The following is a 14050-nucleotide window of genomic DNA, read 5'->3' on the forward strand; positions in this document are numbered from 1 at the left end:
AAAAGCTAGAAAAATAACATCTGATTATTCATTAATGATGTGGCACGCCTCTAGCATGTTTCCTTTAGCATTTTGTCTTTAGCATATTTTCTTTAGCATTCTTTTCTCATTTCACCATATGGCATTAATTTTAATGCCATTTTCTGTTGAAATGGTAGAAGATGAAATATTGGTATTTAGCATGATCAAGAGACATTTGTGTTATATTAGACATGATTTAGAAAAGCTCTGCTCAGTCTCATTTCTTGTTGGCAGGGGCCCGAAGCAACTTCCTCAGCAGCCCTTCTTCCCAGGGTGAGCCCTTGGAGAGATTTTGAGCACATCCACCCAAAGGCTGAATTTCCCTCACTAAAGCTGCCTGGAGCAATCAGTTCAACTCTTCCAAACCTTGGCACCTCCAGTGCCCAGCTCCATCTCAATCCAGCTGTGGGTGGATCCCAATACGCCTTGGAGCCTGAGTCATAGTAGGTCCAGGGATGGATACAAGCAACATCTTGTTTATATTCTTCTCTTTGCAGGAAGGAGGGTTAAAGGCAGGATCTAAAGCTCATTGTAGGCCTCCAGAAATAACCTGCCCTAGGAACTGGATGCTTTAGAAGTTAGAAGCTTGCCTGCTAACCATATTTACCATCAAATTCACCATAATGTTTAGGAACCAGGCTCCCCCAAGCCTTCCTCCTGGAGACAGGGCTGCTCTTGAGTGGATGGGTAGAGGAAAGACTAGGAGACGAGAGTGAGCACATGCTTATGTAAATGTCGCCCATTGAACAAAAGCTAACTAATCCCAATACTTGGCTATCTCCTTCCAGACTGTCCATGCAAAAAGGTCAGGAGTTAGCCAGGCATCAGTGGTACCCTATGTTCCTATACTACTTGCCATTGCAACAGACTTCCAGCACCATCCTGTCATGATTACTCTGTCTGCATTCCAAACAGACTGGATTGATTGTTGCTCAAAATTCATTTGGTGGTGCTGGGAAGGTGGCTCAGTGGTAGAGCACTTGCCTTGAATGCATGAGGCCCTGGGTTCGATTCCTCGGCACCACATAAGCAAAAAGAAAAAAGCCGGAAGTGGCGCTGTGGCACAAGTGGTAGAGCTCTAGCCTTGAACTGAAGAGCTGAGGGACAGTGCCCAGGCCCAGAGTTCAGGCCCCACGACTGGACCCCCCAAAAAAATTCATTTGGTACCCTTCTGTCCTGTGGTTTGGTTTTATTGTTTTCCCTGTTCCCACACCTGCCCATGAAAATCTTCCTCTCCCATAAAACCCAATTTGAATGATGGAAGATCATCCATAAAACCTTTGGATCTACATTATCAGTTGCAGTCTTGCTTACTTCCAAGTGCAAGAGCATTTTGTGTGTGTGTAGTTTTAAGATCTTCAGGTGACATCAGGAGTAGTTTTGCCCAATTAATATCTGTACGAACAAATCAAGCAACTCAAGAGAGACACTTCACATGTTCCTTAGAAGCCTAAAAGAGAAAGCTGAGAGTCATGCCTGCCCTTAGCGAGAGACATGACAGGGAGAAGGCAGAAAAAGAGCAAAGGGAAGGAAGTACAAAAAGGACAGGGGCTGGATGCTGGTGGCTCACGCCTGTAATTCTAGCTACTCAGGAGAATGAGATCTGAGGATGGAGGTTCAAAGCTAGCCCAGGCAGAGGAAGGTCAGTGAAACTTTTTTTTTTTTTCTGGTCCAGTCATGGGGCCTGAACTCTGGGCCTGGGGGCTGTCCCTCAGCTCTCCAGCTCAAGGCTAGCTCTCTACCACTTGAGCCACAGCACCACTTCTGGCTTTTTTCTTTTTGCTTATGTGGGACTGAGGAATCAACCCAGGGCCTCAGGCATGCAAGGCAAGTGCTCTACCACTGAGCCACCTTCCCATCCCCTCAGTGAGACTTTTATCTCCAATTAACCATCAGAAAGCCAAAAGTGGTGCTGTGGCTAGTGTCAAGCAGAAAAACTCAGGGACAGTGCCCAGGCTCTGAGTTCAAACCCCAAGACCAACTAAAAAAAAAAAAAGGTAGGGGGCAGGGGAAGGGAGGACAGTCAGGAAATGGGAAGCCCCACCTATCAGGGGCCAGACAAGAGACAGTAAGTCTGAGGAAGGCCAAGGGCAGCCTTAGACTTCTCATAGCTAATTATTCAATAAAACTTTTGTTGCTGGGATAAGTTAAGAAAACAATACCATTCTCATTTAACCAGGGAGAAAGCTGAAACAATGTATTCCATATACCTATTTAGTGTGAAGGAAGAGAACTTGTTGCCAGACTTCTAGCCCTGGCCTGGATATCACTGAAAGAAATCATATTTCAAATCACATAGTCTCCAGCCATTTATAGTTAAAGTCTATAGGGACTAGCTCTCTGTTCCTATTTGCCTCCAAAGTGTTTAAGGCTGTTAAAATAAAAGGGGAGACTCTTTTGAAAAAGATGTTTTTCTTGAAAATTGTAAAATTGCTAGCTTCGCCAAGTCAGTATTTCCCATGGAATGTAGGAATGGTTGATTGGAAGGGAAAATAATAATTTGAGATGAGTAAGAGACAAGAAGTTAGGTGTCTATATGAGATAAATTCATGGGACTGACCTAAAAAGGTGCCCTCCTCTCCTTAGGGAACAACTTACTTGCACAGGATTGGTGATTTTAATTTTATTTTATTGTAAAGATGGTGTACAGAGGGATTGCAGTTACATGAATAAGGTGATGAGTACATGTCTTGTCAAACATTGTTACCCCCTCCTTTGATTTTTTCCTACTATCCTTTCCCTCCTCCAGGATTGGTGATTTTGCCACAAGATGTTGGTAGCTCATATATACTTTATATCTCTTTTTATTTTCATGAAAAAAATGTGGAAAATGTAGATATCCATTGTTACAGAGTAATTAACATTTTATAACATAGTTACTTGAATTATGATATATCTGGCAGTTGCAAATCCCCATCTCAATTATGAGCTATCCCATTTGTCAGCCTGATCTGGCCAGAGAAATTGGAGAAAGGGACAAATCTTATCAGTGTTTTAACAAGCCCAATTAACTAAAAATGATCAACATTCACTTTCTCTACAAGAAAAACAACTTGCTGCGGTGCAGAAATAGTTAGCTACTTGTGTCTTCCTGACTGTCCCCTGCCCTGGTCTCAAAGGTAGACCTGCTTTCAAAGTGTGCTATCCTCAGGATGCACAGAGCCCTGGAGGAATGCAATGGCCAAAAATAGCTAGACTCTAGCTTCAGGTTTTTTGTTTAAGGGAGGAGCTGGTGGACTGTGCCAGATCTCAAAGGAATCATGCAACAAAGCATCACTTGGCTCCAATCTTTTCACTAGTAGGTCTGAAGACTAGCTGCTCACAGACCCAACACTTCAACACTTCAAGGAGTTCTCTTAACAGTGGATTTTATCTCTTACTTCCTTAGAAACCAGGCAAATAGAACAGTGATCTCCTTTCCACCTTAAATTATTGATGAACAAATATACATCAAAATATACACATTTTAATTATAGTTGGATGCATTCTGACAAATTTACATATAATGTATCTCTATCATCATTAATTATAGAATATGTACATTACTGGAAAAGATCCCCTGACATTCCCTTCCACTCAGGCACCCCAGCCGGGTCCATCACCAATTTGCCAGATGACATGCTTTGCTAAAACACCACGTGAATGGACTCTTTTTTTACATTTAGCTCTGTTGCCAAGCATGATTTTGAGATCCATCTGTGCTATTGGGCACATAAATAATTCTCTTTTGTTGGTGAGTAGCATTCCTTAATTTATATTAGTCTCACCCTCCTTAATTTATATTAGTCTCACCCGTGTGAAACTAACAGTTTGGGTTATGATTAAAGATAACTTGATAGCATAATGAAACCCACCAACAACTTGAGAAAAGGTGGAGGATGGAGGAGAAAAGGGTTAAGAAAGACATACATGAGTATATAGTTATATATTTGATCAAAACACATATCACAATGAGAATGAAGCCTCCTTATATAACTAATTTGTGCTAATAACTTTTAAAAAGTAAAAGGAGTTACAAAGCCGGACATCGGTGGCTCTCACCTGTAATCCTATCTACTTAGGAGGCTGAGATCTGAGGATCACAGTTTGAAGACAGCCTAGGCAGGAAAGTGTTTTATCACCACTAAACTACCAAAAAAAATCCAGAAGAGATTTGTGGCTCAAGTGGTAGAGTGATAGCCTTGAACAAAAGAAGCTCAAGGACAGCATCCGGGGCCTAAGTTCAAGCCCCAGGGCCAGCACAAAGAAAGAAAGAAAAGAAAAGGTTACAAGTTGTCTATTTCTTTGAAAGAATATGACAAATATTCAGAAGCATGTTTTCACTGGGGGGATGGGAAGAAGATGTACAAACAAATGACATAGATGGGTCACTTAGTGAGCAACTTATTAACAAGCTATACTTGTAAAAGACTACTAGACAATTTTGGGGTGGGGGTGGGGCTTGAATTCTGGGCCTGGACGCTGTCCTCAGTTCTTCAGCTCACGACTAGAGCTCTACCACTTAAGCCACAGTACCACTTCCAGTTTTCTGGTGATGTGTTGGAGCTAAAAGCCTCAGGACTTTCCTGCCCAGGCTGGCTTTGAACCATGATCCTTACATCTCAGCCTCCTGAGTAGCTAGGATTAAAGGTATGAGCCACTGGCACCCAGCTCTACTAGACAAATTTTCAGATGATTTGAACATTTTAATTCTCATCAGAAATACATGAGAGTTCCAGTTGTTTCACCTTCTCCTTATGATGTTTTCTGTCTTACTCTGATTTCAGCCATCTTAATTTATGTTTAGTACTATCTCGGGGGTTTCATTAACACTTTCCCAACAAGTGATGTTGATCTATTCATGTACTCATTGAGTATTTCTGTTCCTGACTCAGTTGTACCAGACTACCTTGACATCCCCAAATTTGATAATCCTGCAACCAAAAATCCTTGTCTTTCTTGACTTAACAGTGTCTGTATATAAACAAACTGACAGAGGACCTCCTTTTACTCTTACCTCCAGATGAGATTATTCAGGAGAGATCTTCAGAAATCTCCTGTATAGAAAGACTGAGCCTGTGGCATTGAAAGCTGTTGGAGAAATGGAGAGAGATAACCTTCTTTCTCTCATATTCAGCTACACTTACGGAATCTCCACTGATACAATCCCAACAGCCAGTCATAAATTCTCAGACTTCTAGCAACACAATCGATGCTCCTTATTTTGTTCAATTCCATTTTTCCAGGTGGCATCTACTTCATATGGACACATGTTCAGTAAAAAGCACTCCAACTTCTCTCATTTTTGTGTTCCCATAGTACCCAATTTAAAAGTTTAATTTGCCTATTCTTTATACAATTGAGAGCATATGATAGAATTTGAGGTCAAATCTACTCTAACATTCAGAACAGTCATTTCATAAGAAAACAAACTTTCCAGCTCCAGGACTTTGTGAGATTCCCTCCCCCAACCTCCACTATGTTGACAATGTAACACAAACCCCAGTCTGGGAATCATCATTATGAAGTACATCAGCATATTGTTTTGAGTTTTGAACAGCATGTATTCACTTTAAAATAACATGTCTTGGTTCAGAAGAAATTTGCAGAAACTAAGATAAAAAGAACTATTGGTAGAGATATTTATGCCTCCAGCTATCTTTCCTCTTTTTTTGGTAATCAGTTGACTACAGAGTGCTGGTCTTTCTTTCCTTTTCAGAACCATCTCCACAGGAAAACTCTGGAAGTTGTCCCAAGAGGAAGTCACCACTGTGCAGAAACACAGCATTGGGTCTTTCTGAGCCTGGCTTCTTCCTACCCTTTGCCTGCTCTGCCCATGGATGTGTCAGCTCCCACGTTGCCTCTGCCAGCTTCGTGCAGTCAGGACATTACTTGTAGATTCTAATCTAGACAGGCTGGGCCCAGCTCGGATGGCTAACCTCTTCTCCTACCTCTGACATATTTTGGTGCCTCTGTGTAATGAAAGTTCAGGAAAATTAGGAGAGTCTAGTCCTAGCTGCTTTATGAAAACTGTCTGGTACAGAATAAGATGCCCCGAGGGCCATAAAAATTAGGAATTTAGTGAGGAATTTAGGCTTCTCACCAATAGATTCTCAGTTAACCAACCTATCAATGAACACTCATGATCTTGAAGCATTAAAGATCCTAACTGGTCTTCTATATTACAAAATAAGAAATTTGTATGCATTAATCATAACATAGTATATAGTAATTTTGTGATAATATTTTAAACTTGTGATCTCAAATTTTTTTGTTTTGTTTAAGACAGGGTTTCTCTAGGTAACCCAGACTAGCCTTGACCTCATGACCCTCCTGCCTCAGGCTCTCCAGTGTGCGTGGTGGAATTGCAGATGTGTGCTTCCACGTCTGGCTTACAAACGTTTTGATTGAATGCTTGAATCATTTTGTAAAAATTAGCATCCTGTAATGTAGTTACACTTATTTATCTATAAATTATACATATTAATACCTTACCAAACTGTTCATGATAACACATGTACAAATATAAGGTATTAGAGAAGGTAAGATTATCTGTCCTTCTTGATTTAAAATATCCTTCAGGAAGAAATAAATGGATATTTTGTTAATATGATAAATCTATCTGAACTCATTGTACTTTTGGACAGAGCCTTGACATTGGGTGGGGGTAGACAAGCATAATATCAATACTACTGGTTAATAGTGTTTGGGGGGTATTAGCGCTAATGGATAAGACTAATCAATTGGAAAAGTAATGTACTAAGAAAATACATGTCATCACTTATTGGTTAATAACTTTGTATGTGTAAAGGGAACTATGTGTAAACTATTTTCAACTATGAGAGGATTAGTTAATGTATAGAAATCAATCACTGCAGTGGATATAGAAGTCATTCAAAAGATGTACTGGACAATAACACTTCATTGACCACAACAGAAACAGAATTGAAAATCTATGAATAAACATAACAGCAATGTCCAATGGATAAACCCCCACCCCCACAAAGCTTTGAACAAACAGAAATACATGCTATACTTTGACTAGGGACATAGAATCCTAAAATAATCAAGTACTCTTCAATTAATCAACAAACATGATGTAACTCTAATATAAATAATAGGATTGTTTTGTTATTCTAAGTTCAAATGAAAAGAAGACAAAGCAACAACTTGCAAGTTCTGAGTGGTTATGAAAATATTGAAAATATCAAGTAAGTTAAATGATGTGAGTAATTTCAACTAGACAGGAAAAAAAAGGTGTAAAGCTGTATTGCTCAAAGAAATATTGTGAGTGAATAGCCACAATAAATGATAACAGAATTTAAAAAGTCTCAAATACACATGCAAATTTAATATACAGTAAAAGTAGCATAGAAAAGTACTCAATAAATGCACCGTGCAGGGTCACAAAGGCGACAGAGAGATGAAATAGGCTATAAAATCACCAAGCAATTGTTTTAGCTCAAGCAACAAACTGAAACATCCTCAGCTCATCCACAATGCTCACTGATCCATTTCAGAGGCTCCTGTGCATGTGTTTGACCCAGCCTTACATACCAAGCACAGAGACTGCATCATGTTACAACATAGTAGCTGTTCAACAGAAGCAACAGGTGTATTTGCTCTTTCATTCTGAATGCCACAGCAAGGAAGTATGTGCTTGCTAGGAAGGAAATTAGGGCTTAGAAGAAATAAGTACAAGGAGAAAGAAAGATGAAAGGAAGAAAATGGCCTAACTGGGCCCATCCCTCATAGATGTGGCTCAGGTTGACCATAAAGATGTGCCCACGGGAGGTGGTTTTGAAGATCTCATCTGATGATGAGTGATGCTGATGTGCTAAGAGTTGTCTGTGGTGTGGCACAGGAGCCAAGAGGCATAGCCCTGTGGCATCCACCCCCAGAGGTCACCTTGAATATTGGAAATGACAAAAGTGAAATACGCTTTTCGAGCTCTGGTGAGTGATGCTCAAAGAATAATGGCTCACTTGGAGTTGAGTCTAGTGTGTGACAAGCACTAAGTTCATTATTGTCACTTTTTACAACCATAGGAGAACTTGATGCTACCGACCATGTAGGTCCTGCCAGAGTCCCGATACCTTCCATCCAAGTAATGAACAGCTTCCTACAATGCTTTCTTTGCATTCGTTACAGCAGACAACTGAGGCTTGCAGGAACCCCGGGGAAGTCACAAAGCTAAGCCAGGAAACAGCAACCCACAAGGACTTTCTTAGCTGCAGAGCTCAGATCAAAGCTCTGTTCTGTGTTGCCACATGTAACTCTTTAGCGGGCTTCTGTTGGGAAGAAACAGGGCCAGAGGTGTGTTGTGAAGTGTCAAATACTGATTGGCAAGGATGAACAATGCTGCCACAGGTATTGTGGTGGCTGTCTGGTCTATTTCCAGAGACTGAGATGCAGAGCAAAGAAACTTCTGTATTGTTCTTTTTATTTTATTGTTAAGATGCTGTACAGAGGGGTTACAGTTACATGAGTAAGGCAATGAGTACTTTACTTGTCGATCATTGTTACCCCTTCCCTTGTTGTTGTCCCACTATCCCTTCCCTCCCCCACCTCCCACACTCCTCCTCTTCCCCCCAATTGTAAGGTCCGCACCTGGATGGCCAACAGACTCCGCCCTCCTCGCAGCCAAGTCTCCACCTAGTACCTGCTTTGCCTACATAACTGGCACACCTGGAAGAGGTCACATCTGCATCTGCTGAGGTCACATCTGGATTCAATGTGGCCACAGCTTTTCCTGTCCCTGCCCTAGATAAGGCCTAGCCCAGGGCCAGACGTGCACTTTTCCAGAGGTGTGGAGTGCCAGCATGGCCTGATGCCAGTCAGAACGATGAATAAACCTACCCCTTACCTGAATACCACGTGCGTGGTGCTGCTCTTACTCAGCTGCCTCTTCTTTAAAAAACTAACACCGATTCCCCCCACCCCCCACCACTCTGCCTGAAGTTATAAAATTCGTTTCCAATGTACTGGCTTGTGGTATCCTTGTTGCAGTGGGTCATCCTGTGTCCCCCTCCCCAGATTAGATAAATGTATATACAAAATGCAGGGTACCAAAATCAAATACAGTGACAACAGGGGATGTGCCATAGAGGGAAAAACACAAAAAGGAAACAAAAAAAAATCACGTAGTACATTTCAAAGAATAACAATAAAGACAGACCTCTTATGTCCATATCTTGGGGTTCATTTTCACTTAGCATCATCTTATATGGTCATATGTACATGGCTTTTGAGCTTTTCAGCTCATCTGATAAGATTATCCTATATGTATAATAATTATTGCAAATAAGGGAAATCATGGGACCTAAATTTCTTTGGGACTTGGTAACTTCACTTAATATGATTTTTTCCAAGTCTTTCCATTTCCTAACAAATGGGGCAGTGTCATTCTTTCTGATGGAAGCATAAAATTCTATCGTGATACTATATATCACATTTTCTTGATCCACTCATCTACTGAGGGGCATCTGGGTTGGTTCCATAGCTTAGCTATGATAAATAATGCTGCGATAAACATAGTTGTGCTGGTAGCTCCAGTATGGCCTAGCTGGTGATCGTTTGGGTAAATGCCCAGAAGTGGGATTGCTGGGTAACAGGCGAGCTCTATGTGGAGTCTTTTGAGGAAACTAAACACTGCTTTCCAGAGTGGCTGAACAAGTTTACACTCCCACCAACAATGCAGTAAGGTTCCCTTCTGGCTACATCCCCTCCAGCATCTGTTGTTAGATTTCTTGATTATAGCCATTCTAACTGGGGTGAGGTAGAATCTCAAGGTTGTTTTGATTTGTAATTCTTTTATGGCCAGATAAGTTGAGCATTTCTTCATGTGTCTATTGGCTATTCTTATTTCCTCTTCAGAGAAGTCTCTCTTTAAGTCTTTAGTCCACTTATTAATGGGGTGGTTGTTTCATTGAGGATTTGTTTTTGGGTGATTTAATTTTTTGAGTTCTAAGTATATTTTAGATATGAGGCTCTTGTCTGTTGTATAACTAGTGAAGATCTTCTCCCAGTCTGTGGCTCTCTATTGATCTTGCTAGCTATGTCCTTTGCCATGCAGAAGCTCTGCAGTTTCATGCAATCCCATTTGTCAAACCTTTCTTTGATTTGTTGTGTTTCTGGGTCTATATTAAGAAATTTTCAGTCTGAAGGGCTGGGAAGGTGGCTCAGTGGTAGAGCGCTTGCCTTGCATGCCTGACGCCCTGAGTTGATTCCTCAGCACCACATAAGCAAAAAGAAAAAAGCCAGAAGTGGAGCTGTGGCTCAAGTGGTAGAGTGCTAGCCTTGAGCTGAAGAGCTGAGGGACAGTGCCCAAGCCCAGAGTTCAGGCCCCACAACCGGACCCCCCCCAAAAAAAAGAAAGAAATTTTCAGTCTGAGCCAGGCGCCTGTGGCTCATGCCTGTAATCCTAGTTACTCAGGAGGCTGAGATCTGAGGATAACAGTTCAAAGCCAGCCTGGGCAGGAAAGTCCATGAAACTCATCTCCAACAAAGCACCAGAAAACTGGAAGTGGCACTGTAGCTCCTCTTGAGATGAAGAGCTGAGGGACAGCACTCGGGCCCAGAGTTCAAGCCCCATGACTGAAGAAAAAAGAAAAAAGAAATTTTCAGCCTGTGTCAAGGAGCCCTATAGTTTTCCTTATTCTTTCCTGTAATATTTTACTTTGAGGTCTTTGACCCATTTGGAGTTGATTCTGGTGCAGGGTGATATATAAGGATCTAATTTTAGTTTTCTACAGGTGTTTAGCCAATTTTGCCAGCACCATTTACTGAAGAGGCTGTCTTTCTTCCATTCTATTGTTTTAGCTCCCTTATCGAAGATTAGGTGGCTATAGGTCTGTGGGTTCATTTCTGGGTCTTCACTTCTATTCCATGGGTCCTCAGGTCTGTTCTTGTGCCAGTACCAGGCTGTTTTGATTACTATGGCTTTGTAGTAGAGTTTGAAGTCTAGTATTGTTATTCTTCCAGCACTATTCTTTCTGCTAAGGATTATTTTTGCTATTCAGGGTCTTTTACTATTCCATATGAATTTTTAGATTACTTCTTCTATTTCATTGAAGAATAAGGTTGGAATATTGATGGGTATTGAATTGAGTTTGTAGATAGCTTTTGGCAGTATTGTAATTTTCGCAATGTTAATCCTCCCTATCCAGGAGCATGGAAGGTTTTTCCACTTCCTTAGTTCTGCTTTAATTTCCCTTTTTCAGGTTTTTAAAGTTTTCATCATAGAGGTCCTTCACTTCTTTAGTTAGAAACTTCTGTATTGTAAGATTCCAAATATTTTAAAAAAGATTCCATCTACTTTCTAATAATAGGAACTAGGCCTCTAGGACAAGGCAGTGTGATATAAAAAAGAAAAAGTTACTTGATTTGGAACCTGATTCAATTCCAGACCTCGCGCTGTCTACTTGTGGGAACTAGATCAATGACTTCAGTTCTCTGACACTCATTTTCTTCTGCAAAGTGGGGATAAAAATTCCTGCGAATGATTTTGTTAAAACATTAAATACACTTACATAAAGCAACTGGCACACTCACATGGAGAATATTTTCTCAACTTCCTTCCCCAGCCCTTCTAGCTACTTCCACCCTCCACAGAGCACAGATGTATACACGGCTTTGCATGTCCACACCCCCCATTCACTGCTGCAGTTGCCTACATACAGATTCTACTTGACTAATAAATATCTATATTCAGAAGTGGATTCACCTCCCAGAATCCCAGAATTTCATTGTAACACCAAAGGAACTTTGAGAGCAAGTTTCTCACTAGTGCAATTTTCACTCACTGAGTTGCGCCAGCACATTGCTGGTGAGTTGGTGCTGGTTTTCTTGACTTGATCAAGTCTCAAAACAGTTCAGAATGCTCATGATACGTGCTTAAATGCACATTTGTTCTCAGCTTCTGATTGGCCAAAACGAGCTTGCAAGAAACTGAGGAATGGCAACCCCAAAGCACTTAACAAGTGTAAAACAACTCTCTCCTGAGCAGGCCATGATGCCATTTTACAGATGACAAAACACAAGCTTGCTGAGGTTAAGTAACTCAAGCAGGGTGCCAGAGATAGAGACTGCCAAGTCAAGAGTCACATGCAAATAGTTCAGAATGGGATGGCGAGAGAATCATTGTAAGATCTGCCTGATAGGCCTGTGGAGACTAACATTTATTGGATATACTTGCAGGCTGGCCCTGAAGAGCCTCACCATGTGCCTTCTACATTCTCATAGCCATTTAGGCCTCTATTCTTCCCACTTCCCTTTCCCTTCCTTTCTTCCATTCCTTCCCCATCTAGAGAGTAAAGAGGTGCCTCCAGTCTCCAGTTTAGCCAGGAATTTTAAGCCCAGAAGCAGAATCTGGGGGCTTTCCATTGGCGGGCACCTGCCTTAGCTGTGGGAGCCCTTGGGGGACTCGGCATCCTTGGAGGAGGTGGTTGCAGCGACCCCAGAGTACATGGAGGATCCAGTCCAGTAACAGTGGACTGACAGTTGTAACCTGTTCTCTCCATAGCATTTTGCATTTCCTTGGGAATGTTTTCTGGCTTCTCCAATAATCACATGAGTTCTGTGTGAATTTTGATGTCTGGGGCAAAGGGCCAAGAGGTAAGCTGATACTCCATGTTGAGTAAGTTGTTTTCTGGGAAATTCTGAAATGTCTCCTGTATGGTTACCACTGTCTGCATCTGTAGCCATGGAGCTTTTAGTGCCTTTAGCAAGTACTCTAACATTTGGAGACAAAGTTGTGTTCTTTGAGATCTCCTACAGCCCAATAGAGACCACAGAGCTACAGGCTTTGCCTCCACCACATCTGGAATAAAGCCTTCCACATGGCAGGCTCCCAGTAAAAGTCTCTTGAAACCAGAATGGAAAGTGAATTGGTTACATGAAATACTTCTCACAAGTTTCCAGTGTTAGGACTAACGGGTATGCTGTGGATGGGTAGGATCAGAGACACTTTGATCTTGCTAGACTTGATTCTTGCGTCTACCCCCTCAGATTGCAGCATCTTTTCTTAGCAACTCCTTGGCCAGCACTGACCCTTTCTTTGGCCAGTGGTTTCTATTGTAGGTGCCATCTTAAGAAGTTGTCATTTGTTTGCTTAGGTGACAAATCTTAACTTGTATAGTAAAGAGTTGGAAATATCAACTTGATGTATCCTCTCACGGTTATATGATTCTGAACTGTGCCTTCCATTAAACTACTGAGCTGTCTAGTCTGTGACACACGATCTTCATCTGAAATATTGCTTTTGTGGGAAAAAAAGCCTTTAACTTGTTCCTTTTTGGGGGGACAGGGAGGTCTTAGCTTTGTGAGGTTATGTATCTCTGTCCATCAGAGACTATCAGGGCTCTAGCGAGCCAAGGTTATTGAAGCAAGGAAAAAATGATACATGTGCATGTTCTTTGTCACAGTGCCTTGTGAAGTTGATGGCCTAGACCAGGGTTGACAAACTTGTTTTCTAAAAAGCCAGCTAATAAGTATCTCAGACATTGCAGGCCCTAAGGTCTCTATTAACAACTAATCAACTCTGTCATCACAGCATGAGAGCAGGCATAAGCAATGAGTGACAAATAAGCATGATTATGTTTGTTTCATAAATTGGTCATGTGTCATGAAACATTCTTCTTCTTTTAGTTTCTTCCAACCATTTAAAAATGTCAGATAATTCATTGTTCACAAACACAGGTGATGGATGAGAATTGGGCCATGGACCATAGTGTGTTGACCTCTAGTACAAACGACAAAAGATTCATCTACCAAGAAGGCTGGTGACCAATGGAGTCCACAGAGGCTGTTGGAACAATATCAGAGAACTATGTAGGTAAATGTACAACTTGTAGTGGCAGCAATGGCAAACCATGCTAGCTCTCAGAAATTTACATTTTTCTTTGGTAATAAACCGTGCTTCTACTATATCTTGTTCTTTTTTTTTTTTTTTTTGGTCCGGTCCTGGGGCTGGAACTCTGGGCCTGGGCGCTGTCCCTCAGCTCTTCAGCTCAAGGCTAGCGCTCTACCACTTGAGCCACAGTGCCACTTC

The sequence above is a fragment of the Dipodomys ordii genome, unplaced genomic scaffold (assembly GCF_000151885.1).
Source record: "Dipodomys ordii isolate 6190 unplaced genomic scaffold, Dord_2.0 Scaffold37, whole genome shotgun sequence".
Taxonomy (NCBI): domain Eukaryota; kingdom Metazoa; phylum Chordata; class Mammalia; order Rodentia; family Heteromyidae; genus Dipodomys; species Dipodomys ordii.